At 45.6% G+C, this 26,006-nt stretch overlaps 1 long non-coding RNA gene across 3 annotated transcripts in view; it reads right to left on the bottom strand.

The window, feature by feature from the left end:
• Positions 1–1,622: 1,622 nt before the first annotated feature.
• The window catches only part of LOC125335422, a 49,720-nt gene continuing 25,336 nt past the window's right edge, over positions 1,623–26,006 (bottom strand). For 2 of the 3 annotated variants that reach the window (XR_007207450.1, XR_007207449.1), the window contains exons 4-5: positions 14,844–15,082; positions 1,623–3,993 (exon numbers count right to left, since the gene is read on the bottom strand). This is a non-coding gene — a long non-coding RNA (uncharacterized LOC125335422). The remainder of the gene's footprint in view (positions 3,994–14,843; positions 15,083–26,006) is intronic. The other variant, XR_007207451.1, reaches the window with a different exon arrangement.

The raw sequence follows: 26,006 nt of genomic DNA, 5'->3' as shown, positions 1-26,006 counted from the left end.
ACATTGAAATCTCAGTTGATTTGTAACAGTAATTGAATATCTACAACAAATATGTACAGCACTGTGGTGATGGACTCAGCTCTTTTAACTCCAATAAAGAAAATGCTTTTAAAGATTAGGCTGATATTAAACTACTTTTCCTTTCCCAACTGCCATCTCTATTTTTGAATGTCATGGCCACCTGAAAGCTGTTTCAGCAGATGCAGAAAGCATCACAAATTGTGAAGTAAACATGAGGTTTATGGGCAGTCTCTCACTATTTACAGTGGAAATGGAAACAGCCCTGGATCCCCAAACAGGAAGTCTCTGGTCTTTGAAAACAAAGCAGAATTTATAAAATTATGCAGCTTCCACTTCCCTATTTTGACACTGAGCTTAACCCTTGAACAAACGTTTCTGTGGGCAGCCTCTGGTTTGTGCTTCACTGGCTGTTTCCCTACCAGGTGTCAAGGAGCAATCCCACAGCGCATCCCACGGGATACAGAAACCTCAGGGCTGTCTGAAACCTGAAATACTCTGCAGAGACCACGAAGAAGATGGCCCCAGTTTTGTGCGAGGCCAGCTGGGAATTCAGGCTGCCCTGAGCTGTCAGTGCTGGGGTCTTAGGGGAGCTCTGCTCCGGGCAGGGCAGGCTCCAGGCTGAGCCATTCTGTACGAGCAGCTCCTGCTCTGCTGCCACACCAGGCCCTGTCGCCACTGCAGCCATGGATGGGCGTATCCAGTACAGCTGACACAAGCCAAAACCAGACAGCACGTGCTCCTTTAGCTGATAAACGCCAGCTTTTCCCTCTAAGGGCTACTTCCTGAAACCTTTCAGAATCACGGTGAGAAACCAGCTTAGCACAAGGGCCCCCTTGCAGCAAACCAGCAGGACATGGCACTGCTGAGGACTCTTTCTATAGGAACATCTGCTGGAATTCACTGGCTCCCTCTGGTTGCTCCACAGGGTCTGGTCCAATTCGACTGCCACTCTCACCTGGCTCTGAGGACACTACAGCAGCTTCTGCTGTCGGCACCCTCTCCATCCCCAAAGCTCTTTTTTCAGTTCTTAGCCAACCCCTGGTACCCAGCCACCTCCTCTACCTTCACATTCCAGGAGTGTGGATTCTCTCCCACCACACACACACCTTTTGCTGCTGGACAGATGTTTCATTTCAGCAGTACCTGCTCCTGCAGGACCTTTGTCATCTACCCAGCAACATCAGCTGCTCCCCAAGCACTGATGCTCACTCCAGCTGGCCCCTTTTAAAAGACACAGCCAGGCCAGCAAGGAACTGCTGCAGCCCACGTGGCAACCAGGGCAGGCCTAGGGCCTTCACAAGTGGAATTTATTTTCCTTACACACTAAATTAGACATGCATTTAAAAAACTCCTACCTGACACTCTCTTTGTTTTTATTTAAATACTTTGCCATTGGGAAAATGTCAGGCTGGTATAAATCTAGGAACAAACTACATCCTCAAATGCACTGCTGCTACTGCGAGTGTTTGGAGAACTTTGTGCTTTGATATCCAGAACTCCCATTAAAAAAGGATTACACACACACAGAGCACTGCAGAAAAAGCTCAGTGGTTCTTGCAATTCTGTAGAACACAATCCCACGGATGCAAAAAACCCAAAAATGAAAACAAAACAACAACCAACCAACCAAAAAACAATAACCAGAAAAAACATTTTTACCTTTCCAGTTGGGTGAATACTTTAAGAAGTCTTTTAAAGCCAACCTTTTTTTAGTTGTCTGTGATTTCCTGCAGCCAGTGACAGCTGTAACATGTCACATTAATCACATCTGAGCCTTTCTCTGTGTGGGGTTGTCCACATGAATAACTGAAGTTACATCCTTGGTCCTCCAGCAGGGGTCATGTTTTGATGGCAAATGAAACTCCAGCTTCTGCCTAGACTAGGCTTTAAAAAACCAAATTAAACTGCACAGTTACAGAGCTGGATCATTAAAGGTCAACCACGCGAGCAGGTGTGGGTTCATTGGTCAAAGTGCTCCACCCCACTTGTAATCAGTCTCGGTGGTAATTTCATTAGTGCCTGGGGAAAAGCCAGGCCAGGAGAGGCAGGTGATGGGGCAGGGTGCGCATGGCAGGGCAGGGGGCTCTTAATCCCAGCAGGGTAATGGCCCATGGAAGTGCTAAAAGAACGGTGCTGTGAGCAGCTCTCCGGGCTCCTGGCTTCAGCAACATTTCAGTTACAAGCAACTGCCCTTGGATTTCTTTCCCCTGTTACTCTGGAGCTGGGCAAGGGCTCTGCTGCAATGGCACAAGCTGCTGCACTGCCCAAGCATCCAGGGACGGCCAGGGGACAGCAAAGGGACCTGCACGGGCCCAAGCCTGGTCTCAGGGTGACTTTAGCCATAAAGAACAGGGAGCCCAAGGGGAAAACAACTCGCACCACCCAGGGTCCTGTGGCTTCTATGGCAATAGAGGGACAGAGGACGCCCCTCCTTTGCTGTGGAGATTCCCCTCATCATCACATCTTTGCCCTTCTCTCTGTACTTTTTGTTGCTGACTTGTTTTTTGATGTTGGGCCTTTTCACTAGTGAAATGTTATTTTATTTAAAAGAAATATCCCACACAAGTGACATCCCTTTCTACAATACATAATCTTCCCTCCCTGAACAATTTCAGTCAGAAGCCAAGAGGATGCAGACTCATTTTCCCAGAATCTCTCTGCTTTTCTAAAGCTGTTTAGGTGACGGATGAGTCCCCTGCCCATCCAGGAAGCACACTTTGCTGTGGTCTACAGATTCCTGATCAGGCAGGGGGACTTGGGGTGACCTCTGTTCCATGTGCAACACTGAGGCTCCTCCACCCCTGTTCCCTGTTTCTTTGGACACTTGCTGGTGGCAGCCCAGGGTGCCTGTGCAGGTGAGGGGCACTGGCACCAAGTGTTAATGCATAACCCCAGTGTGCCTGAGGCCAGCACTCATGGAATGGAACTGCTGTTCCAGGTTTCGGTGCAACTACTGCCCACCCCTTCAGCCTCCTGAGCAATGGCTTTGCAGTTATTTACGGCGCAGTTAATCAGAAGAACCCCTCCAGATTTAATAAGCACGTACAGAAGGCATGCTAAAGGGACTGAGGGGAGAGGAAAGATCAAAACTCTAAAGCTGCCCAAACTGATGTGGGATTTTGGGCAAACTGTTGGCTTTGCTACTCCCTGTCTGTAACAATCCATGCCACTGGCTCACTGGCTGGAGCTCTGGTTCATTTTAAGGCTCTCAAACAGCAGAAGGCAGAGCATTAGTTTGCAAACTTTAGTCAAGATGATATAAAATTATTCAGGACAATCAAAACTAAAATTTTCTGCAAAGACTTACAAAAAGATCCCAGAATGTTGTGGAACTGGCCAGTAAAGTACCAGAAGGAATTCATAGTAAGACACACACAAAAATATTTAAAATTATGCCAAACACATAGATGTGGCCTCTAAACCAGGATACAGCTCAGGATCATTCACTTCAGGAAAGAAGAAGTGGGATGTCTGAGCCAAAAATGACCCCAGCAGGAGTGTGGTAATGCCACTCAGGCAGCCCAAGCCCAGCCCAATGGCCCAGCTCTGTTCTGCTTGTGGCATGTCCCCACCCCAGGGATCAGGCAGGACTTGAGGGCAGGGAGAGCAGCCCCTGAGCCCCTTCCCAGGACTGCCCCGAGCTCTGTGTGTGTCCCAGGGCACTGAAGGCCCCATGGGGAGCTGGAGGCAGGGCTGCAGCCTCAGCTCCGTGGGGATGTGCCTGATCCTTCCCTCAGCTCCCCCTGCCCTGGGCCACCTCGCAGCTCCAGGTGGCAAATCCCCTCCAGACCCCACAGGACCAAGTCACCACTTGCACACCACCTGGTACCTTCCGAAAAATGGCTTCATCCCAGGCCCCAGTTCCAGGCTGATGCTTGGGAAATGCTGAAATCCACTGGTGCTTCAGTCGGTTGGTAACAGGCAGGGGCTGCACCTTCACTTCCAGGTGCTCTGATGGCTCCTCTGGCTGCACTACAGGTAAACGAGCCAGGTCTACATCAGGCTTTTATTAAAGAACTCCTCTTCTCATTCCCAACCCAGCATGTCTGAGGAGCTTGGCTGAAATTTTAGCATCGTTAACACCCCATCAATGCTGTGTGAAACATGCCTGTAGGCCAACGCTGGGGAAGTATCCATCTGGAATCCATCCCTGGCATGGATCAAAGTCACATGAGAGCCTGCCCCTGGACATTCTGGTGACTCTGCTGTGGGGAGAGGAGGCTGCAGGAGTCCTAAGCACTTGAGACATCTGCTCAGGTCTAGCTGTCAGTAGCCCAAACTCTGTCCATGGATTATGCTCATCTCTGACCAGAAGGAGCCAGGTGAATCCTCACTGCTCTGCAAGACGACACAAAGCTGAAGCTTCCAGCAAGGAGCAAGTCCCAGCTGGAGGGGGAAAGTCTGAACTCCTGCAGTTAATCTGAGGAGGAAGAAGATCAGACATTCAGCAGCTGGCTGAACTAAGGAGCAAATCAGTGTGGAGATGGGACAGGGAAAGAAGATATTCCTACACAAAAGGGCTGCTTTGTTCCCCTCGTACTTTGTGCCAAGGCAGCAGAGAAGGAACTGTAAAATCTAGAACAACTTTTTTCAGAGCCTGATAAAAAAGGCAATCCAGAAATGCATCACATCCCGAAAACACTTCTGCAGTGCACCCAGGGCCTACACAGAAGTGACCAGGCACACTGATCTGGGGACAAAGCCACTGTACCCTGTTTTCTTTGTTGGCCTGGACCAACAGACCTGGCTCTGAACTGCTGCAGAGATGTGTGATTTCCACTGACCAGAACAGCACAGAGGAAGGGAGTTTCATTTAGGACAGTACCTGATAGGTTCCCACACAGCAAGCTGGCTGAAGGCTAAATTATCTGCTTCAGAGCAGTGAAGGATTGATATGCTTGAACTCTGTAAGGTTGGAATTACTCAAACACCTCCTCTGACTTCAAGACTTTGGAAATAAATCAGAAGGGGGCTGATTAATGCCAAGCTCACACCCTGCTCCCCCTAAAGGCTCAAGAATTCAGGCATGGCACCTTTGATCCAAGAGAAGAGCTTGCAGTTGTATCTGTCATGCCTGTCTCTCAACAAATGGACTCCTTTTCCCAGAGATTTTAACTCTGGCAGCACTTGGCCCTCAGCACATATCAGCTGATGTATAGTGCCTGTCTGGACACATTTGGACCCGTCCTGATTCTCTGTCCCTTTCTTCTCTACCCTGCTTTCCAAATAGCCATCCGTGACTGTTTACTTTGGCAACGCCTGCAAAAAAAATAGTCTCAATGAAAAGGCAAAATCCATTAGGAAAAGCCAGCTGAGTGCTAAAAAGCCCCTAATCAGTGGAAAGTTTAAAGAGCACCGCTCGGAGAGAGGCTGTGGTGCCTTTCCAACACCTCCCCAGCAATGTGTGAGGCTATGACATGTCAGAGTGAAGCCTCAAACACAGGCACAGTGCCAGGGGAGCTGTTTCCTCAGGGCTGAGCCTGTGTCCGGCTGGGTGCTGGGGAGGGAGCTGCTGATGGAGGAGCAGCGGCATCACAGCAAATAACTGCAACCAAACTGGTAAAAGTTCACCCAGCTGGTTCCAGCTCTGGCTGTTCTCAGCCAAAGGAGAGAGAGGGTTGATCTCAGCTCAGCATTACAACTGGACCAAAGCAGGAACTTGGGGTTTAAGGGCCGGTGCAGGTCCAAGTAAGGGGATCTCAGCGACACCAGCTAGGGCAAAAAAGCAGCGCTAGAAAAGGATCTGTTGCTGTGGAGAAAGAAATGCCCTCAAAATGTCTTGTCTGAAACACTGAATTCAGCCAAGAGCTGAATATAGTTCAAGCTAAACTGCAGTTGCCCCCAAACACCTCTCAGCTGTGGATCCCCGCTGAGAAATGACTGCTCACTTTGGCTGTAGGAGGTAGCCAATGCTCGGCCTGGGTAGATTTACTTGCTTTGGGTTGCAAATATTTCAAACCACCATCACCCAACATTTCGCAAGTGCATTGAATTACAGATTTCAAAGCATCACAAAGAAGTCAACAAACCACTCCTTTCAGTTCCCCTACGAAGAAGAAAGTTGCATGTTTTTCTTTCAGGGAACAATCAAAATATTTGTAATGAATCTGCTGCTCTATGAACTGTGTTTTTAAAGCTTGATAGAAACAATCAGGCTCAGGTTTAGCTCATTCTCCTTCATGTTTTAGAGGCTGTAATATGGTGTGTAAGGGAACTCAGGCACAATTTACCTCTAGCAGCTTTATGCCACTGAAGGATGTGCACATCACAGTCCACAGGTGAACTATTTTTTGTCACCTAAGCTACACAGACCCCTCCACTCTGTACAAAATTCTAAGACATGCTTAAGGAAGTGTCAGTAATTGAAATTATGTTGGGCTACACAGCAGGTCATACAAGAGGTAGAAGTCCCATTCCTAATGTCCAGGGTTGTTCTGCATGGGACAAACGTGCTCCTTTGATCTATTTGGAAACTTTTAACTTCAAAAGAGGAAAATCAGAAGTCCTTATTGTTCTGGATAGTCCAGAGGAGGGATATGAAGATTATCAGAGAGCTGGAGAACTTCTCTCATGAAGACTGAGAGAGCTGGGGGTGCTCACCTGGAGAAGGGAAGGCTCCAGGGAGAGCTCAGAGCCCCTTGCAGGGCCTAAAGGGGCTCCAGGAGAGCTGGAGAGGGACTGGGGACAAGGGATGGAGGGACAGGACACAGGGAATGGCTTCCCAGTGCCAGAGGGCAGGGCTGGATGGGATATTGGGAAGGAATTGTTCCCTGGGAGGGTGGGCAGGCCCTGGCACAGGGTGCCCAGAGCAGCTGGGGCTGCCCCTGGATCCCTGGCAGTGCCCAGGGCCAGGCTGGACAGGACTTGGAGCAGCCTGGGACAGTGAAAGGTGCCCCTGCCCATGGCAGGGGGTGGGACTGGATGAACTTTAAGGTCCCTTCCAACTTAAACCAGTTTGTGATTCAAACTTAGGGTCTACTTTTAAGAATTTTGCACTTTATAGGAAAGCAGAAAGATATTTCTGGTACTCATAGAAGTCTTCCCATAACTCCAATTTTATTACAGAATAAAGTTCTAGTGAAACATCCTGAGAGAGCCATGGAATTTTAGGGAAGTATCTATCACACTGTGGAAATGTAATCACCAAACCACAGATGAATTCCAGACAGCCAGGAATGATTCAAGTACAAAGACTGCAGCATCAACTGAGTTTTTCTTCTATCAATTAGAAAATTAACTGATATAGAAGAATAAAACCAGTGTGTCCTGAGCCTTTATCATCTGTAACTGGAGAAATGGACATTACTCTCAAGTAGGCAGAAGCAGCAGGTGGAGCTGAAATGCCTTTGAATTAAGTGTTGGAATGGCCTCTGTCCCAGTGAGATATCTGGAAATGTGGCACGAGCGCTGTACCAAACCAGTCTGCTGCCACAGCAAACTGGCCCCACCTGGGCAAGGCTCGGCCCACTGCAGTTACCTCGTCAGAGAACTTGATTCACTCAGAACTCTCAGCGGGCTCTGCTCTCAGCCAGCCCTGAATTCCCACCTGTCCCTCCTGCTGACCAATCCCACCAGCTTTCAGGTAGCCAGAGGGGATGGAGATGCACACACCTGCCCTCTTCCCTTGTTAATTAAAGCCCTATGTAAGGCTCCCACGGGCAGGCTGTGGTGACTTTTGGCTTTTCTTTTTGGTTTTATAAAAAAGGTGTTTAGAGGTTGCTGAGCCATTTATGTTTGAGGAACTATTCCTAGTCTCTAGAGTTAGTTTCCACTTACAGAAGCCTGCAAGGTAAGAAGAATTCTCTTGTGCTGATAAACTTTTCATGTGTGTGTTGCTATGTTGGCATTTCTTCTGCTGTGCTGCCTGGTGATTTGGTTTGGGTTTATTTCCTTTTTTATTTAAAAAGACGCATGCTAGACCAAGGTATTTCCTGGCAAGGTAATGGTTTTTTTTGCCTGGGGTTGCCTGTTTTGAGGAAACATGCCCATTCTGGTTGGGTTGCAATTCTGACTACACAGGTTTGAATTTGGCTGCAAAGTCAGATTTGTCAGGTTTCAAGCTGTGTTGGATTGTTGGAAGGAACTCGAATAATTTACATCCTCTCTACTCTGTTCTTACAATCAACAACAGATATTGCTTTAATTTCCATTCCTCAGGCAGTCTGGAAAGCCTGATCAGCAGTGGTGACCTAAACTTCGATTCACAGGCCTGTATTTGTGGGTGCCCTTCTCTGCCCTTTTCTGCTTCTTACCTTCAATATAAGGAAATCAGCTCTGGGAACAAGTATTTGTTCTTCATCTCTCATAGATTAAAATTTCAGTCCAGTAAAAAAGCTTGGTGCTAAGAAGTACTTGAACTGGTGATGCCCTTAATGGCAGCAGTGCTGCCTGGAGGGCAGGGAGACAGGAGAGAGAGAGACCAACTCTGAGTACCATGAGAGGACACCTCCTGTCCTTCTTGACACCTGTTCTGTAGCCCTAACGTGCTTTCCAGTGCCTCCTCTCCAGTAACCGAAATCTGGGAGGCACTTGGTGCCCTGAAACGCTTTACAGATGCACTGAAAACCGTATGAAGGAATGTATAAAAAGAGGCAAAACTAGATTTTATGCAGAATTGATGAGAGTGAAGTTTAGGAGGTAAAAGTAGCCCAAAAAGTGTGTGCTTTCATTTTCTGTTCATTTTTTTGTCCCCAGTTTTTCCACCTTGAGGTTAAACTCATGACTTCTTATCTCTGAGCAGGCCCAAGGTGTTGCTTTTCCTTATCTGCTGGGTATAGACAGTGCCAGTGGCCCACCCCCATCCCTGCAGGGAGCAGCTCCCCCAGGCAGGTTCAGCTGAGGATGTGTCACTTTGGGCAGTGAGTCTGGGAGCCTGAACCATTTGTAGCTTGTGAGCGTCTCTGGAACACAGAGGGTCATAAAAGCCCTTCTGAATGGGCACTTTACTGACAGAGCTCACCTTTAATGGCCTTTTTGTGAAGTTACAGCTTGGCTTTTAGGCCCTTTTTGCAATTCATCACTTAATCCATACATGCTACCTTGGCCAAGAGCTGGACAATGGGGCCCACTGTGTCTGGTTTTGTTATGGAACAGCCAGAGTGGCTTTTAACTAAAACAACGTATCTGAAGGAGAAAAATGTATTCACCTTGAATTCCCAACGGCTTTGACTTACTTAAGGCAGCTCTGCAGACACTGGTGTGTGCAATCAATGAAATCAAAACTGCAGCCACATAAGGATGGCAGAAAGGAGTAAGAATGTATATGCCTTTGCATGTATAAAATACGAGGGGAGGAAATGTACAGGGAGGAAGGAAACAACTATCCTTGTAGCTAGCTCTGGAAAAGAGTATCCTTCTGATATGAATTTTATCATGATTAAATATAAGGATGTATTAGACTGGCAGGGAAGGACTGCTACACAGCCCTGACACCAGCTGGGGGCCCTGCTAAAGGTCCTTTCAAAAATCATGTGTCTTCTGGTACAGATCAATCCTATAATCCATTTGTCAGTTCCTTTTTGAATGGGAGGTGGATGGTAAAACTGATCCCCCCCCCAGCCTTCTAATGCTGCTGCACAAAGAGCACATGGTTTGCCTTGGACCATGTAAACCCAGGGTGCCTTGGTGGCAAGCCAGGGCCGGCCCAAACCTGCTGAGACTTGGAACACATCAAACCAACTTGCTTAACTATCCTCCTGTAACACTTCCAGATACAGAGGGAAGAGGTAGATACCCTTACTTAAGGGGAAAGGAGAAGGAGTCCTCCTCTAGGCACTAGGAAGTGTGGAATTGCCTTCTGGAAGCATGGAATCGCCTTCTGCACTGCTGTCAATCCTTCATAAAAATTAATAATCCTTTGTCACAGAATGGCCTGGGTTGGCAGGGACCTCAAAGATCCTCCAGTTCCAGCCCCCTGCCATGGGCAGGGAACCTTCCACTAGCCCAGGTTGTTCAGAGCTCCATCCATTCCTTGACAGAGGCCCTTGCCTGCAGGAGGGAGTACCCCACGGAAATCCACTTGTGATCCTTCACATGCTTCCTCTTTCCAGGGTGCTGACTACATGAATCCAGTGGGAGCAGGGACGCCTGGTACAGGGAAGGGACTGGGCTTCAATGTCATGGAGGAAGAGCAGTATCCATATTATCACCTTTTGGCTCAGGTAGGCCAGGGACCTGTCACTTCAAGGTGGGGCTCTCAAATGGGACCATATGGCAAAGGGTAATCTTTATTTTCCCAAAACTTCAGCTGTCAAATTCAGATTATTTTTTTAAATGAGATGAGATTTTTGGCTTAGGTTCTAGTTAAGCTAATGTGGAAAGCTACACATCTCTGGAGGCTTCTAGAAGCACTTCAAAAGACTGAAGTAAAGTCTCAAGAAAGTCAGCAGGGAATACTATACTCTTCTGTGGAATTTATCCCACTTTAGTTTGGCTCTAGGCACCCAAAGTAAAGCCACAAATTTGGCAATCAAGTAAGTGGGTGGCCAGTCCAACACTTAGAGTAGCAACCATTGACCTCAGTTAATTTTCCTTCTACACTCGGCCATTCCACCCACGTCCTGATTTTTATCAGGCCTTCTGTCTTCCAAAGAATCTCCCTCAGAGAGTGAAGTAGGACACATTCCCGCCTTGACTGTAATGTGTAAGTGAAACTAAAGCAGGCAAGAGGAACTGGGCACCAGTGGCATTTGCTTGCGGGGCTGGAGCCGAGGGCCTGTGTGCGGCAGGCCTGCTGAAGCATTAGCTCCATTTGCTTTTTGTCTCTGAGCCCCCCACACCTGCCTGCCATTTAGCTGCCTCTGAAGGCTGGCCAAGGGACATCAGATCAAATAATAAAGGCCACACTGAAGCAGTGTTTCAGCTGAAACAGTATGAGTGGAGGCGAGATGGGGCTTGGAAAAGGCTCCCTCTCAAAGAGCCCACACATACATGCGAGAAGGTCATTAACTCGTGCCTTGTGCTATCTTTGCCGTCTCTGCTCCCTCTCTCTCAATTATTACATCAGAAGGAAATGAGAGAGCACTTTGCCAAATACTAATGGACTTGATGTTTTCATAATCTCAAGTGCACAACAATCAGAGTTGTTTATTTTCCAAAGAAGATGGGAATCAGGGGAGGAGGCTGAAGACTGTGCCATTCTGTTAAGGAGGAGAAAAAAACCCTTATGAACAAGAGCTGAGACTGAAAAACAAGCATCTAGGAACACTCTTGCTGTTACAACTCTAGCACTCACTTCTGGGGAAAAGGTAGTGAGAGTGGTTGGATATTGTCCTGTCCCAGTGCCCACTGCACAGTAACTGACAGCAAGGGTCCAAGTTGGCAGAACACTTTAGAGTCCCACTTCAGCTTGAACTCAGATGCTTTAGTTTTTTTTTTATGTCTGAGTATAATGATACTGCTATATATTTGTTTCTGAAGCATAGCAAGAACCACTTCTTTCTGAATGAAACGTGCTCAGGAGACAGGATGTGACTGAGCTGACAGGAGGGGTCTCTGCAGTGACATGAAGGAGTCAGTTCTGTTTCTTGGTCTCAGTAGTCAGCTTCCCCACAACTTGAGCCTGTGTGAAATCCCAGGCTTTGCTTACAAAGGGAGCTTAGCAGGATACTTGCACATCCTTAGATTTATGCTGGTGTACAAATACTGGAATTTCCCTGAAGAGCCAGCTAGGACTGTGAAGCTTCTGTCCTGGAGTCACCAGGTTGTTCCCCTGGTAAAGGACTGGCATCTCACTGGGATGTGAGGAGCTGTGGAGGGCATTTGGTTTTACTAAGTGAGCCCAAGCCATCCGCAGGAAGATAAGGATGCTTTGTGTTCTTCCTTGCTGCTCAGATTTTGGAAGCTTCTGCCTTGACAGGGGTTTTAAATTCTCAGCGTCCTCTGACACTGCTGACAGGAATGTGCACAGGGGCTGATGTGGGAATGACTTGCCCAGTCACACCGCAACTGAATTATCAAAGGATCCCCCAAGAGTGTCCTCCTTTCCCACACATCACCTTTCAAAGGTCATAAACCAGAACAAAGGCTTTGTATAATTTGGGAGTCTTTGGGCTGAACTGGGTCTTAACAACTTTCCTAGTGCATGCAGGTACTTATTTATCCCTATGCTCTAAGTGCAGGAATTGCCAGTGTTTGTCCATACAGGCAGATGTTCTGGGCCTTTGACTGGGTTAAGAAGTAAACAGGGCTCTTAACTACCACCGTTCAAGCATTTTTTCATCCACTTAGCAGTTAAATTCCAGATGCCTTGCACAGAGAAGAGCTTTGAATCTTGTCTCCTACAAGCTTATTATCGGTGTTGTGTGCAAGACCAGAAGTTTTCCTGATAGTAAAACAAAGGGCTGCATCTCTGAGGAAGGAACAAAACATCAAAAAATACCAAACAGGGAAAGTTTCTGGACCCCATGTTAAAAACCAAAAGGATATTTCTAAATGGCGAGTCGGACATGAGCCGGGGCAGTGGAGGAGAGGAGCGGGTGCCGCTCCTGTGCCGGCAGCTCCCGGGAGGTGTCGCCGCAGCCCAAGGCTCGAGGCGCCGGGACCGGGCTGTGTCCCCATTGCATCGGGACACACGGACTGTGGGCAAGGGGCTGCAGGGGACACCTCAACCTCAGGTGGCAGAACCAGACTCCAGTGCCACCTCCTGTGTGATGCTGCGGCAGCAGCAGGCTGAGGCTCCCCGTGCCGATCTCATTCCCACGTCCCCATTGTCAGCACCTGGATCTTTACCTGCAGCAGAGGGTGAGGGGCTCTCCCTGCCTGCCGCTGAATCTGCTGCCTGCCAGGGTGTCTTCCGTGGGTGACCTTTGTGCTGAAGCCTAATAAATGTTCAAAACCAGAGGGATTTTGGATTTGGTCTGACAAAAAATGAGATTATGTATACAGAGAGATCTGATAAAGAGCTGCTTTACTTGCATTAAAGCAGACATTTAAAAGAGGCTTTCACTGAGGACATGGTTGCTGTGGAATACTGGGACTGTGTCATGAGAGTGGAAGGGTGTACTGGGCATCTCATGCACCATATAATTAACTTGATTTTTGGGCATCTTGAGTGCCACTAGACTTGAATGAGACATTTATGCAGCACTTGGTGTTTGTGCTCATCAAAGGTATCACTTTGTTGTACTTGAAAATACAGCAGCCAGTGCAACAGAGGCTCAGCACTGGCTGGTCTCGTGGTGCTTGCAAAGTATGAACGGGCACCACTGGACAATGTAGTGTGGGGACGTGTAGCCACACACATCAAACTGAGATGTTTTCTGTACACCTCTGATATAGGAATATTTTGGCAGCAAGCTTTAATATTGTGTCCCAAACTGCAATTATAAGCTGGTATACAGGAAGACACTACTGTAGCTGAGATAGGAAGTGATGATTATCCCTCACATACAGTTTAACTGTATACAGGAATACTGAATGTGGATGAACTGCTGGTGCTGCTCTCAGAAAAAGAAAACTTCCCAGACTGCAGAGACCACATTTAGAGGGAGGGAGGTTAAAAAAAACCCCCCAACAATCCAAGAATGCTCACACAACTCCAAACCACCAGGCAGCCACTCTAATCCTTTAGAGTGGAGAGCTGGAAATGTACCTGAACTACATCACAAGTATGAAGTCCATCCTCCAAAAGGAATCAGATGCTCTGTGGCCCACGTGCATCCTCCCCATGTATTCACTCCCGTGCTACTCCTTAGAATCTCATGGAAATCTCTAATTCAATGAAATCAGCCTTCTCCCACTCCCTGGTGCAGAGTATTCCTTCAGTCACAACTAAATGTGTCTTTAACAATGAGGCAGATGCAATCCTCAAGGGCTGGGAACATGGGCAGCAGCCTTACAGGCAGGTGTGTTCAAACATACCTGAGAGCTGGGCCACCCCACACCTGCTCCGGATCTGTTCTTCCCCTTGCTCTGCTCTCAGGCAAGCCAGCGAGGTTATAGGTTTCCCCATCAGTCTCTAACACTGTGTTTCTGTCCTTCACACCCACTGGTGACCCATCAAAGTACCTTGTTTATTATTTTCAGATTCCTCCAAGTATTTCTGGATGCACCATTCAGGAGCTCTCCTTCTAGGAGTTACGCTTGCATTTTTAGTGCTCTGAGATTTCTATTAACTCTGCCCTACGTGTTTTTCCTCCCTTAAGCATTTAAGTACACAGCTCAGGCATGTACTTGTCTCACTTTAAGCAGTGGCCAAGGGCTATTTAATGATTTGGGTTTATACAGCTCACACTGCCTGCCTAAGTACCTGTGATACATGGTAAAAGCACAAATTCTTCCGTTAGAAACAGGTTTGTGTTTCAAACAAACTAATGTACACTCAGAGTTTTCTTCAGTGACAGCCAGATGAAAGCTGTCCAGCCCAAATAAGCCAGCTTCCAGCTCTCCAAACTTTCCTTCCCCTTTGGAGAGGGTGTGAAGTGCTAGTTTCTGGTTAAACCTTTTTTCAGAATCAACAGTGAGAGACAGGAGTAGTGTTGTGGTTTCCAGCCCTTTTGTCTTCATCTACTTCAGGTCACAGTGGATTTTTTTACATGTTAGAATTTTCCTCCTAAAACTTCTCAAGGCTGGAATACTTGAATTGCTGAAATATCACTGAGTGGTTACTGCCCCTCACTCAGGACAATTATGTAGCCCTTAAAACCTTGCTTGCACTGTTTTGTTTTTTTTTTTACATTGCATCTGCTCCACTGTAAGTCTGTGTGTGTGTAAAGATGCCCTAGAAATGGACCAACTTCATGGGCTTCAATGATGGTGACAAAATGAGGTTAAACTTTTAAGCAGCCAATGTAATTTCTCTTGACATGAAATGATTCTCTTACCACTCAGATGATCAATTATCTGTACTGATCAACACCCTTCTGTGTTGTTGGGCAGTGCAGGATTCTCCTGTTTGGCACATCTGTGTCTCAGGGTTAGAAGGGCCTGATCTCTTGCTGGGGATCCCCAGGCTGCACCTCCACTTGTGGTCTTCCTGCATGATGGGGCTGAAGCCTGGGGAAAGAAGGGAAGGGTGATCCAGCTGTAGGACATTGAAGTTCTTCTCATAAGCTGCTCCTGACTGGAAAACAGAAGTTTTGGTACCTTAGAACAGGAATGGCCTATTAGAAAATACTACCCTCAAGAGAGGAGAATATTATTTTAAATAGTCATCCTTCACCTGAAAACTTTGGAGTTTGATGGGTTTTAATTCAAATACTTTTAATGAATTTACACTTCTGGGTGAATAAGGCCCACAGAAAGACTGTGGCTCTCTTTAAAAAGCCTAAGTACAAGAGTGGAGATGTGGAAGAGAGGCACTGATAGCTAAAGATGCAGAAGAAAAATATGTAATGGAAGACATGTAGGCAAATACTCTGCAGCCTTCTGATGGCTTTGGAACAGTGTTGTCCAGCTCCAGCATCACCCATCAGAAAAAAATATCTGAAAGTCACATTTTCAGCCTCCCAGAGCACTTGAATCTAGGGCAAGTGTTATGGGGACAGATCCAGGTCTGCTACTCTGCGTGGCATTCTTCCTTTTGTGCATCACCATGGTAAACAGAGAGGGTTGCCAAGAGCCTGGATGCACTGTTTGTGTCAGTCCCTCATCCCCTCTCCCCCTCCTTCCCCAAATGCTTTCTCGGTGATTAGTTACTGAGTAGAAGGGGCTCCAGTTACCATGCAGCCTGCCATCCCTCCTCATTTTATTGGAACTAATATCCCACCTGCGATGATAAGGTTTAAACTTGTTTAATCTCCCAGCTTAGCTGTGGTGTTTTAATATTTTTAAAATGGTTGTTTCAGAAATGGGGGATTTAAACAGGTTTTGAATAAATAATAAAAGCCCTTCTCACAGGTTGCAAGGCAGGCTGGGAGGCATGAACCATTTTCATCAGGTCAGATTTCATGTTGGGTTATCCCAAGGTGGCCTGACTTTGTGGCTACAGATTTACAATGGAACAGTCATATGCAAAGCAGTTTATGGAGGAGAAACTGCTTTAATAATGCATTTCCTGCTCAGCAAACAGCAGATACAATGACATTCATAGGGAATGGGAGAGTGAACAAAGTCTTGCAGGAAAGGAACCAGTTTCTCCCCAGAGTTTTAATAACATTTTTTTGCTCCTACAATATATTTGGGGAGATAAATGTTGACCTGAGAGACATCAGAACGTACAGTTTTGAAGTGAGAGAAAAGACAGGTTTGCACATCTCAGGCCTGATAACCTGGAGCTGCATCTGCATTGTTTCAAATCTAAGGGAAGGGAAATGGGTTCTCATTTCATGGTGAAACTTCACTGGCATAAACATAAGACTCTTTGTCTGGAATAAACTGGATAAAGTGCCTTGTGTTAACGTGTAGACCACCTTGGTTTGTCTCCCACTCTTTGCTCCCTGGACTGGGAATGCTGTGTTCAGCCTCAAGAGCAGTACTGACAAGCTCCTGACTTCTCTGAGCCAAACCAAAGCTGCAACACCAGGCTTTCAGGAGTCTTGTCCAGTCCCAGTCCAAGCCACTCGGATGCACACCAGGCTTCTAGGAGCACACGTGCAGGACTGGGATTGTAAAGCCAGGAAAACCAGGCAGGACTTCTTTAGCTTTGTTCAAGACTCCTCCTGCACACTTAGGCACAATGTGTGTGGAAATCTGAGTAAACCACAGCATAGTGACTAAAGCAGGGGTGGCCAAAGGCTGCCAGAAAGGAGCCCACTGACCCATGGCTCAGTTGCAGAAGAGCCCAAGCAGCACCAGCTGGATGACCTTAGTGCTGTCCAATTCTTTTCCTAAGGCTGCAGAAAAGGTGGGCACAGAGCTGTTGTACAAATACTGTTTATATTATTTCTGTCAAACACAGTAATTCACAGTGATACCAGAAGGGCACTTGGCTGTGGTCAGCTTCAAGTGAAGGGAGAGCCATTGTGTCTCAAAGATGGGTCATGCCAAGCTCTGAGTTTGTGCTTGCACACATGAATTTGCAAGTGCAGCTCATAAACAAATCAGCTCTGAGTAGCTCACTTAGCCCTGCCACCCCAGATGGGCTCCTTCCTTACCTGGTGGAGAAGGAGATGGGGAACCCAAATCACTTTGGGGTGGAAAAGAGAACAGGGAAGAGAATAATGCTTTCATTGGTGCATAAACTCCTCTTTGACACAGCTAAAATTACCTTTGAGCTCCTCCAGGAAGCTTTTATGGACAAAATAGCAAATAAGAGCAATTTACTTCACAGCATATAATCATATTTCCCGTATCTGACATAACCACAGGGCAAAAACATGTAAAATCTAGATGAGATTGGGTAAATACATAATAATAACAAACCACTGCCTCCATTACACCTTCTATTTGAGGGAAAAGAGGCTGTTTCAGCGTGATTTCAAGCACTACTCTAGTTTTGTACCCCATTGAAATAGTGAAGTATTATCCCCATCTTCTTTAGCAATGCCACGGAAGTCAAGTAATAACTTGCTACACACACTGCTCACTCTGTGAGAAGCCCTGTGGGCACAACCTAAACAACCTCAACTGCAGTTGTCTGCCTCAACATAAAAGCATCCTTCCTCAGCAAACCAAACAAACCCCACACCTAAATTCTTTATGGAAAGATGTGGTATTGCAGGCTGAAGGTGATGTATAAAACAGGAAAGACTTTTTAAAAGCAAGAGGGGGATAACAGTGAAACTGGGGCTCATTTTTCTGCTAAAGGAAAGGTTGGGGAAAGAGCTAAATCTGTCAATGAAAAGATATGCAGATTACTTCGAGGACCTTTAAAGGGTGGGGGCTTAAAACATCAATATTAAAGTGGAACTTGATTGGCAGGACAAGCAAACATCAGTAGGTTCAGAATGTTACAGCAGAGAGCCATCCATATCTCTGGTCATCTCATGTGCATGGAAAAACCACTTTGTTCAAGGGCCCCGTGTTAACGAAAGAATTTGTTTTTCAGTTCCTTGAATGTCAGTTTTCAGCTGGGGGGTACCGAAGGGCAAACATACAGAAAAGTCAATCTTGCAGATTCAGGAATGAGCTGAAGTCCAATTTTAACAAAAGAAAGGTCTGGGCAAGTGTTATTTGGTGTTCAGCTGTAACATCACTAAATCAGAGCACACTGCAGGAAAGCTCTTTGGTTAGTCTGCCACTAGATACCTGTCTGAATACAAATCACCTCTGCTAATTGCCAATAAAGCAAAGATCAGCATCGTATTTATTACATTAATATTTATTATTTATTCAGAGGCAAAATTTCACACAACAGCACGGGCTACTGTGGTGCTTCAGCTTTTTAGCTGGCATCTGTTCTTCCATGAGGTTTTATGTTCAGTTTTTCAGTGTACCACTTGTAGCTATCTGGTTTCAGGTCATACAAATAAAGACAGATAGTGGGGGTTTTTGTTTTGTGGTTTGGTTTTTTTTGGTATATGGCTACTGGTGAGCTATGCAACAGGAACACCACTGTAGGACAATCCCAGGTGAATCCCACCTCTGATGCTCACATGTATGATGGACACAGCTCTAGCTACAGAAAACAGGGGTCAGTTCAACTTGTGGAAATTGGAATCTGCACAAGTGGGTCTAGAACGCTTCCAGTCTGGTTTGCAAACTATTTAGCAGGAGCCAGCAACTGAACATGGCTCAGAACAAAAAAGGAGCAAACCCAATGGAAACACCAATTTGTGAAGCAGTAATTATTCCTTGTTTGAAGTGGAAGGTCACTGGAGGAAAGCAGTGTCTAGAACTGGAAAAGTGACAAGTGCTGTTCACTGAAGTATTGCGGCAGATTTTTTTGGCAGTTGTTTGTACTTGGGGTACCTAGACTTGGCCATAGCTTTGTTGTGCTGGTTAACTGTTTGTGGGGCAGCAGTACAGGCTGAACCACTGAAACAGCTGCCTGGAAAGGTTATTTGGAACCAAAAATAAAGTTATCTGCTTCAGCTGATGATCCAGCCATGTGAATCACTGTACTGCTATACAGCTGATTTCTAACAGCTCAGGTAAGTAATTTGGAGTAATGGAATGGAGGAATCCAGGGAAAGATCTGCTTCAGAGGAGTTTGCTGATGGTGGAGGGATTCTGTGGACATATCCTTTTAATTTTTAGAGATTTGATCTGCCAATCTCATACTTCAGGAGTAAATTTGATTCACTAAGATCTTGCTGACTTCAAACAATCCCCCAGGAATGCAATTTGTAACAAACAGCCAAGACTTAAGCTTCTGCATTAGAAGAGCACTTTAGTTCAGACTTCGTATTTAAAAATACATTAGAAACAAAAGTATATTTTTTTCAGGTAAAACTAGCCCAGTGCCCTGTGTGTTAGAAGCTCTGCCTTGTTTTGAAGGAAGCAGCTGTTCCCTGCCAGCCCCCAGTGTCCTCAGGTGCAGGACACACATATAATTTGCTCTTATACCTCAATCAGTGAACAAGCAGAAAAATAGGAGGAAATTAATTTCTCTCGTTCCTTTTCCCTCTGTCCTATTTTTTACAAGGGCCTTTTAAAAACGTTGCTTACTATATGATTATGCACAGCAGGGGTTTGTAACAACCTCATCTTAACTCAACTACCTCTGCCCTTGCTGTGGAATGATTGGTTGCCTTGGCAATCTTCTCCATGTGGTGCTCAGGAGCTACAATTATAGTGCTTTTCTCAGTAGTGATCCTCTTAGTTCCCTTTCTTAGGAGTTCATGATAAGGAGATACAAAATTATATATATAATGGATTTTATTGCTCCAGCCTTCTGTCTCCTTCAGGCCTGAAGGAAGCATATCTGCACTATCTAAACCTGTTTGCTCTGCAGCAAGGAGAAAAACCCTGTTTGTGTAGGATGAAGGACTGTGTTAGCTGGAGGTCACAACCAGGTGGGTCAAGCCACCCGAGGTGATAACTCTGAGTCCCACATAAACCCTGAGGATTCCAGCAAGAGCCTTTTGAGCTACCCCCCAGTGAGAAGGACGCATTGTTCTGTATTGCATTCCATAGACTTCAGCTCAAATGTGCTGTCTTTGCAAGTGAAATGATGGCAACTTGAACTGCTGGCTCTGCAAACTCAGGCTAAATTCAGATGAGCAGGACTTCACACTGAAATGGGAGGGGCAGCTGCCTCAGCCTCCCTCAGCTCGGATTTATCAGCCAAGCCTGGTGCTAAACTATGCCATCACATATTGTCTGTGTACAATATGGATGGACAAAAGTAAAACCCGTGTCAGCTCTGTGACATTAGCAAAAGATTCAGTGATAAAAATGCACTATTTTCTTGACTGTACTTGTTCCGCTGGGGTAACAGGGGGGTTTAACATTAAAAAAAAAAAAACAACCTGTCCCTGAATTTGAATATGACTGGTAACACAGAGGGAGCAAGGCTGCCAAGGAAGCAGTCACAAAGCAGACCATTAGTTTCGGGAGAAATCTGAGGGCAGCACTGAGGTTAGTTCAACCTCTGCTCTCTGTAAGCAGTGGGTAGATGCACAGAATGGTCATATATTGCTTAACCTACACGTGAGCCTCTGTATTGTGTGCCTGTGTCTGATCCTGTGAGTACCTGAGAAAGGACACGTGGTTTTCTTGCTGCTGAGGTTGGCAGGTTCCAGTTCGTGCTCAGGGAGAGAAGTTGTTCTCACCGTGCACAAACTGTGGGGCTTCACAACAGAAATGCTTAATTGCAGCTGGCATTTTGGACACTCAGTGCCTGTGCCAGTGGGCACTCGGCTGATGAGAGACATCCCTTCTGACACGAGCAACGTGAAAACTGCAGAGGAGACTGAAGTGCTGAACTGCTGGTTCACCAATTAAGAACCAAAAAAAAATTAAGCAGTCCTAAACAGTTCAGTTCTACCTGCTAAAACACAATCAAGCAGAAGATAGGTTTCCAATTCCGTACACACGGGTCTCCTCTTTTTCTCTTCCCCTGCCCCCTCTGCTGTCAGTGCGACCAGAGATGTACTCTGCTCCAAGAGGGCAGCCACCAGCAGCTGCTTGAGATGCCATCATTAATTAAAGTCTTGGTTCTCAAGTGCTGCTCAGATTCAGGAAAGGGTGAGAAATGCCATGTCTGAGAGCCACGAAAACAGAACTATCTCTCAACCAAAATCACTGAGGCTGAGCACTTCCAGGCAGATCGCACAGATGCCTGGCATACACAGAACAAATTCAAAACTGACTTGAAGGAACAAAACTCCACCACCACCAAAAGCTCTAAATTCAATTTAGAAGCTACATGGAGAGTATAAGAAGGAGCTCTTTTTGCACTAGATACTGTCTTAGTACCCTTTTGAAGAAGAAAATCAATGGTGAGGTATTAAGCTGATCTGTTTTGTTAAGTTTGACACTGCATCAGTAATTTGCCCCTTTTGGATCATGGAAAGTCTCTTGTGCCAAGGGCTCCCAGCCCTCCACATCTGGGCCTCGGGTTAAACAGCAAACAGGATACACAGATACCCTTGACTTTCTTGCGCCAGCACATTGCAAGCCAGGTGTGAAGTTCACACTTGCTTTCTTTCAAGAACCAAGAAACCCAATAGAATAGCTGGAGCAGGTTTCTGCTTCAGCAAGGACCCAAGCTTGTTTTGGGTCAAACAAGGAGTAGCATTAATCCCCCCCCTTAATTGCAGCCCCCTTCAGGGTAGAAATTGGCAGTCGTCTAATGTGATGGAGGAATGTTACACATGAGCTCAGGACAAAGCAAGGAATGATGTTTCCATTGAAAATTCAATGAGACATTAATGGAGAGAAAATAATTACAGCTGGAATTTGGAGGGGATGTCAGGTTTAGCACCTCTGTACTTGCAAAGAGTACTGCAGGATGTTTAGAAACCCTGCTGATCTACGTCACTACCTGCAGTGCTGCATTGACTTGGGAGCTCTTACTGTTTGTTGCTCTGGAATTCTTTTTAAAATGTATGGAATCTGACAAGATAATATCTTGAGGTGGCATGCAAGCTTCAACTGCACTTCACTAAATCTCAAAGAATCTATGCATCTTTACCTTTTTGCCCTTTTCTTTTTCTCCTGTTTGTTGCAAAGTCAAAGGAAACAGCTTTTTATGTGAATGATGATTAATAAGCAGCCCTGCTGAAGGGTGACAGAGCTGATGCTAAGAACAGGCTGCTTTGATAGACACTTTAAAATGTGTTCTAACATGTGAAAATGATAGGCTGTCAAGTCACCATTCAGGTGTACACCGAGATAATAACATGCATTTGAGAAAAATGATAAGCTAAAATACACATTTCTACAGCATGAAGATAAATAGTGAAATACACACTTGTGTGCCTCTATGTAAAGTAAGGAGAAAAAAATTAAAAATCCATTTAGAATGGAATTGTGAGGAGTCTGGACATCTCCATTGCCTTGTGCTTGAAATATCATCTCAACTGAGTGCGTCTTCTTGTATTTGTGCTTGAATTAAAGATAAAAAGCATTTGCAGTGTCCATCCTATCAAACCTTCCCACAAGGTTCAAGGCATCTCAGGACAGGACTTTCTTTAAAGGTTATGTCTGTACTTTCAGTATGTGAATTTCTGGGCAGAAATAGAAATGGGATCTTTCTACAAAATAACACAATTAATGGGAAGCTTCTAATGAAAATGAGGCGGTAGAATGTCTGGTTTGCTTGAGATCACCAAGAAAACAGCACTTTTCTCATTTGCAAAAAAAGTCGACAAGCAGCAATTGAATTTGTGTAGTAGTGAAAGGATAGTTGTCTTTTCCTATTTTTTGGAAGTATACTGCAGCCCAGAATCCCCTTCCCTGACTGCTACTTTGACCTCTTAAGAACAAAGTGCCCAAGCATTGAAGTTTAACCTTAGAAACATACAGTGAATAACAGGCATTTTCCCATTCCTGTTCATGTTGCCATTTTCAAACATCTGATAAATGTCAAGCCCTCTCCCTTTAAAAAACGTTTTTCCTTTTGTATCAGGGAAAACCAAAACAAAACAGCAAAGCCCAGAATGCCAGTGTGAACCATGAAGGCAACTATCCTCACCTGAGCAGATTGCCCTGGGGAGACAGGGTAGATACCCTACCTGGAGTTGTTCCAAGTTCTTCAAACCCAGCATCAAAGCAACAACCCTCTGGCTTAGAGGTGAGAAAATGATGCCCTGAGGCACAGCTTCTGTGTCAGGCAGATAGCAAGCAATGGGCTCGTAAAACAATATTTGAAGAAAGGTAAAAAAACATGAGGGAAAGGGAAGAGTTTCTTATTAGCTGCAGAGTAAGGCTTTTCGATCACAATCTCTGACAAAGAACAGCACTACCTGGACAGTAAATCACTGTGGCCGACTGAGGAACCTGTGCTGATAAGAGCCTGACAGGTCAGGGAAGAGGTTCAGGGCTTGCAGGGAAAATCTTTCATTCCAAACACACACAGCAGACCAGCAGAGGCAGGAGGAGCAGGTACAGGCAGGCAGTTCTGAACAGGAGGGTGAAACGGGATTTCTGCTCTCTCTACAACGAGGAGAGAAAAGCCCCTCTCTGATGCTTTTAGTTGGGAATAAAGAGGGCTGCCTTAAGATTCTTCTATCTATGTCTTCTTCCCATCATTTCCTGGGTCTAGTGATACAACCCAAAATGACATTGAGTGTGTCCACAGATTCCCCTTCGTGCTCTGGGCAGGCAGGTGGCAGGGACAAGTGACTTGGCATGTTGTGCATTTTCTGTAAAACTTAAGATTTTTTTGGACTTGCTTACTTTGTAGTGAACGAATATCATGTTCTTTCCCCTCTTTTTCCCTTCCCACTCTTCCCCTTGTGCACTTAGTTTTGTCCCCACAGCAAAAGGGAGTTTAATATGGTGTGATTTACATTGGCAAGGAGGAGGGAGACTGGAGGAAAAGCAGATAATTGAAGAGTTTAAGCACTTTTCTCTTGGTTCCCAAACACTGTGGGTATGATATTTCAATATTCTGCAGAATTTCTGGGACACATCTGAAATATCTAAATTCAAGAGGTGACTGGAAAAGAAAATAACAAAAAAAGGTTTAATAAATGTTCAGGCAGATTTTATTGTTCCTTTGCCAATGCAAGGAGAAGTATGGAAGACTACACTTTGCCCTTGATACTGACCTTCACATTATTGCATTTTAACTATACCATCTTTCCAGGGACTGCTCCACAGCATTAGTGCAGAACCATCCAAACACTCATATTCCTCCTACTTTTCCAGTGCTCCTCTTGTGCTCCCATTGCTCCTAAGTTTCAGAGAGCTCCACACAAGACTGGGTGATGAGAGAGCTCCCCATGCAGTAATCTGCCCCTGAGCCCTTACTGCCAGTCCTGCAAGGGGTATTATTGTGCCACCAGAGCAGTAGAGAGGCTCAAAACTCACTGAAGAGTCTATTTCTAAAATTTTGAGCAGTTAAGAGTTCATTGAGGCTATTTGGTGATATCTAAAGGCACAAACCAGCAATGCTGAAGTTTTCTCCCCTCTCTATTTACCTTCTACTGGTCATAAATTTTCTCTGCAATCAACACCTTGCTGCATCCTGGTTTTTTTTTTTATTTTACTACTGGTCCAGCTAACCTGGCATTCACATTCTAAGCTACAGTTCACTTGCAAACTTTCTTGGTACAGCTGAGGGAATGGGGAGGGAGAAAACATACATAGGTGTGTAGAAGCACTAAGCTGTGCTGTTGAATGAGCAAAACTACATTTAGAAAGTATTAAACAGTATTTTAAAAAGGCAAGAAAACCCAACAAACAGCCAGAGCCTGCTGTCTTTCTTGTCTCCTATGGAAAAAGGGGAATTCCGGCTCCTGCCATTAGAAATAAATTGCCAGCAGCAAGGAGGTACTAACTAGTCTGACACGGTACTTTCCCCAGGAGAAGAGAATGCTGTTATAGCACCGAGAAACATTCTGACCTCAGGCAACTGATCTTAACAGTTCAGTGTCTTAAATTCAAGGGAGCAAGAAGGGAACGATGATAGCACTTGCTCTTCACTGAGGCACTTGCCTCGAGAGGCCTCTCAGTCCCACTTCAGATGAACAAAGTCACTGTCCTTCTGTCAAGCACTTACAGGCACCACAGCTCCCTAACTCCACTGATGGGGACTACTCAAATTGGGTAAACCTTGTAAATTGTCTCACTAGAGAGGCAGTGTCTTGGAGCCACTATCAAATCACATGAGAGGAGTCAGATTAGATTAGATCACAGCTAAATCTATCCCAGCATCCTGTCTGTTACAATGGTCGTTAGTGGATGCAAATGGAAAGCTTGTGAGAAACAAGGCAAGTCTAAAGTGATCTTGCACCAACCCAGTCCCCCCAGGAATTAGGGATTAGATGACTAATGTTCTCATAACAGGCTTTCACTGCACTGAGACCCACCTTTCCTACCTCTGTCTCTGCTTTGAAACTGTCACCCTGCAGTCAAGATGTTTGCAGAAAAATGCATCTGTAACGGGTTAAGATAGGAAAATTTCTCAGCCAAATTCCCCACATGTTGACAGAAATTAATGTTGAGATGACAGAAGACTTCAGCTGTAGGGAGGGGTTAAAACGAAGTTGAGGGCTTTACGAAGTCTTCATCCTTGGAACTCATAACCTTCCTTAAAAGCCCTCATTTGCTTCTTGACTGAACCCTGGATCTTGCACCTTCCTTAAAGCACTGACACAAGGCTGTTGGCTATTTGAGGACAGAGAGATATTCTTGATGCTCAGGTTTAGTTCTATTCTGGTTTTTTTAAAATAAAGTATTTAGCCTAGGCACAAGGAAGACAGTAGTACACTGCTCAGGCCACTCAGAGAATCAGATGTAGGTTCAGCTTACTTCAGACAGAAAAGGGGAATGAAACTGGGGCTTCTAAATTCTTTTTCTGTTCCAGTTTGCTGGGCTGATCCAGGAGGTCACAAGCATGCAGGGTTTTCCCAACTCAGACCACATGTTTGGGAGTAGATAGCACAATGTCCAGACAAGATCCTTCTCTTTCCAAAGACCAGAGCCAGGGAAGCTGGAAGAGGACATGTTGAGAAATTCCTTAAATACTCACAGAGTGCTCTTCTGTATATGGT

The sequence above is a fragment of the Corvus hawaiiensis genome, chromosome 18 (assembly GCF_020740725.1).
Source record: "Corvus hawaiiensis isolate bCorHaw1 chromosome 18, bCorHaw1.pri.cur, whole genome shotgun sequence".
Taxonomy (NCBI): Eukaryota; Metazoa; Chordata; class Aves; order Passeriformes; family Corvidae; genus Corvus; species Corvus hawaiiensis.
The sequence above is the reverse complement of the archived record's forward strand: the minus strand, read 5'-3'. Positions and strand labels throughout refer to the sequence as shown.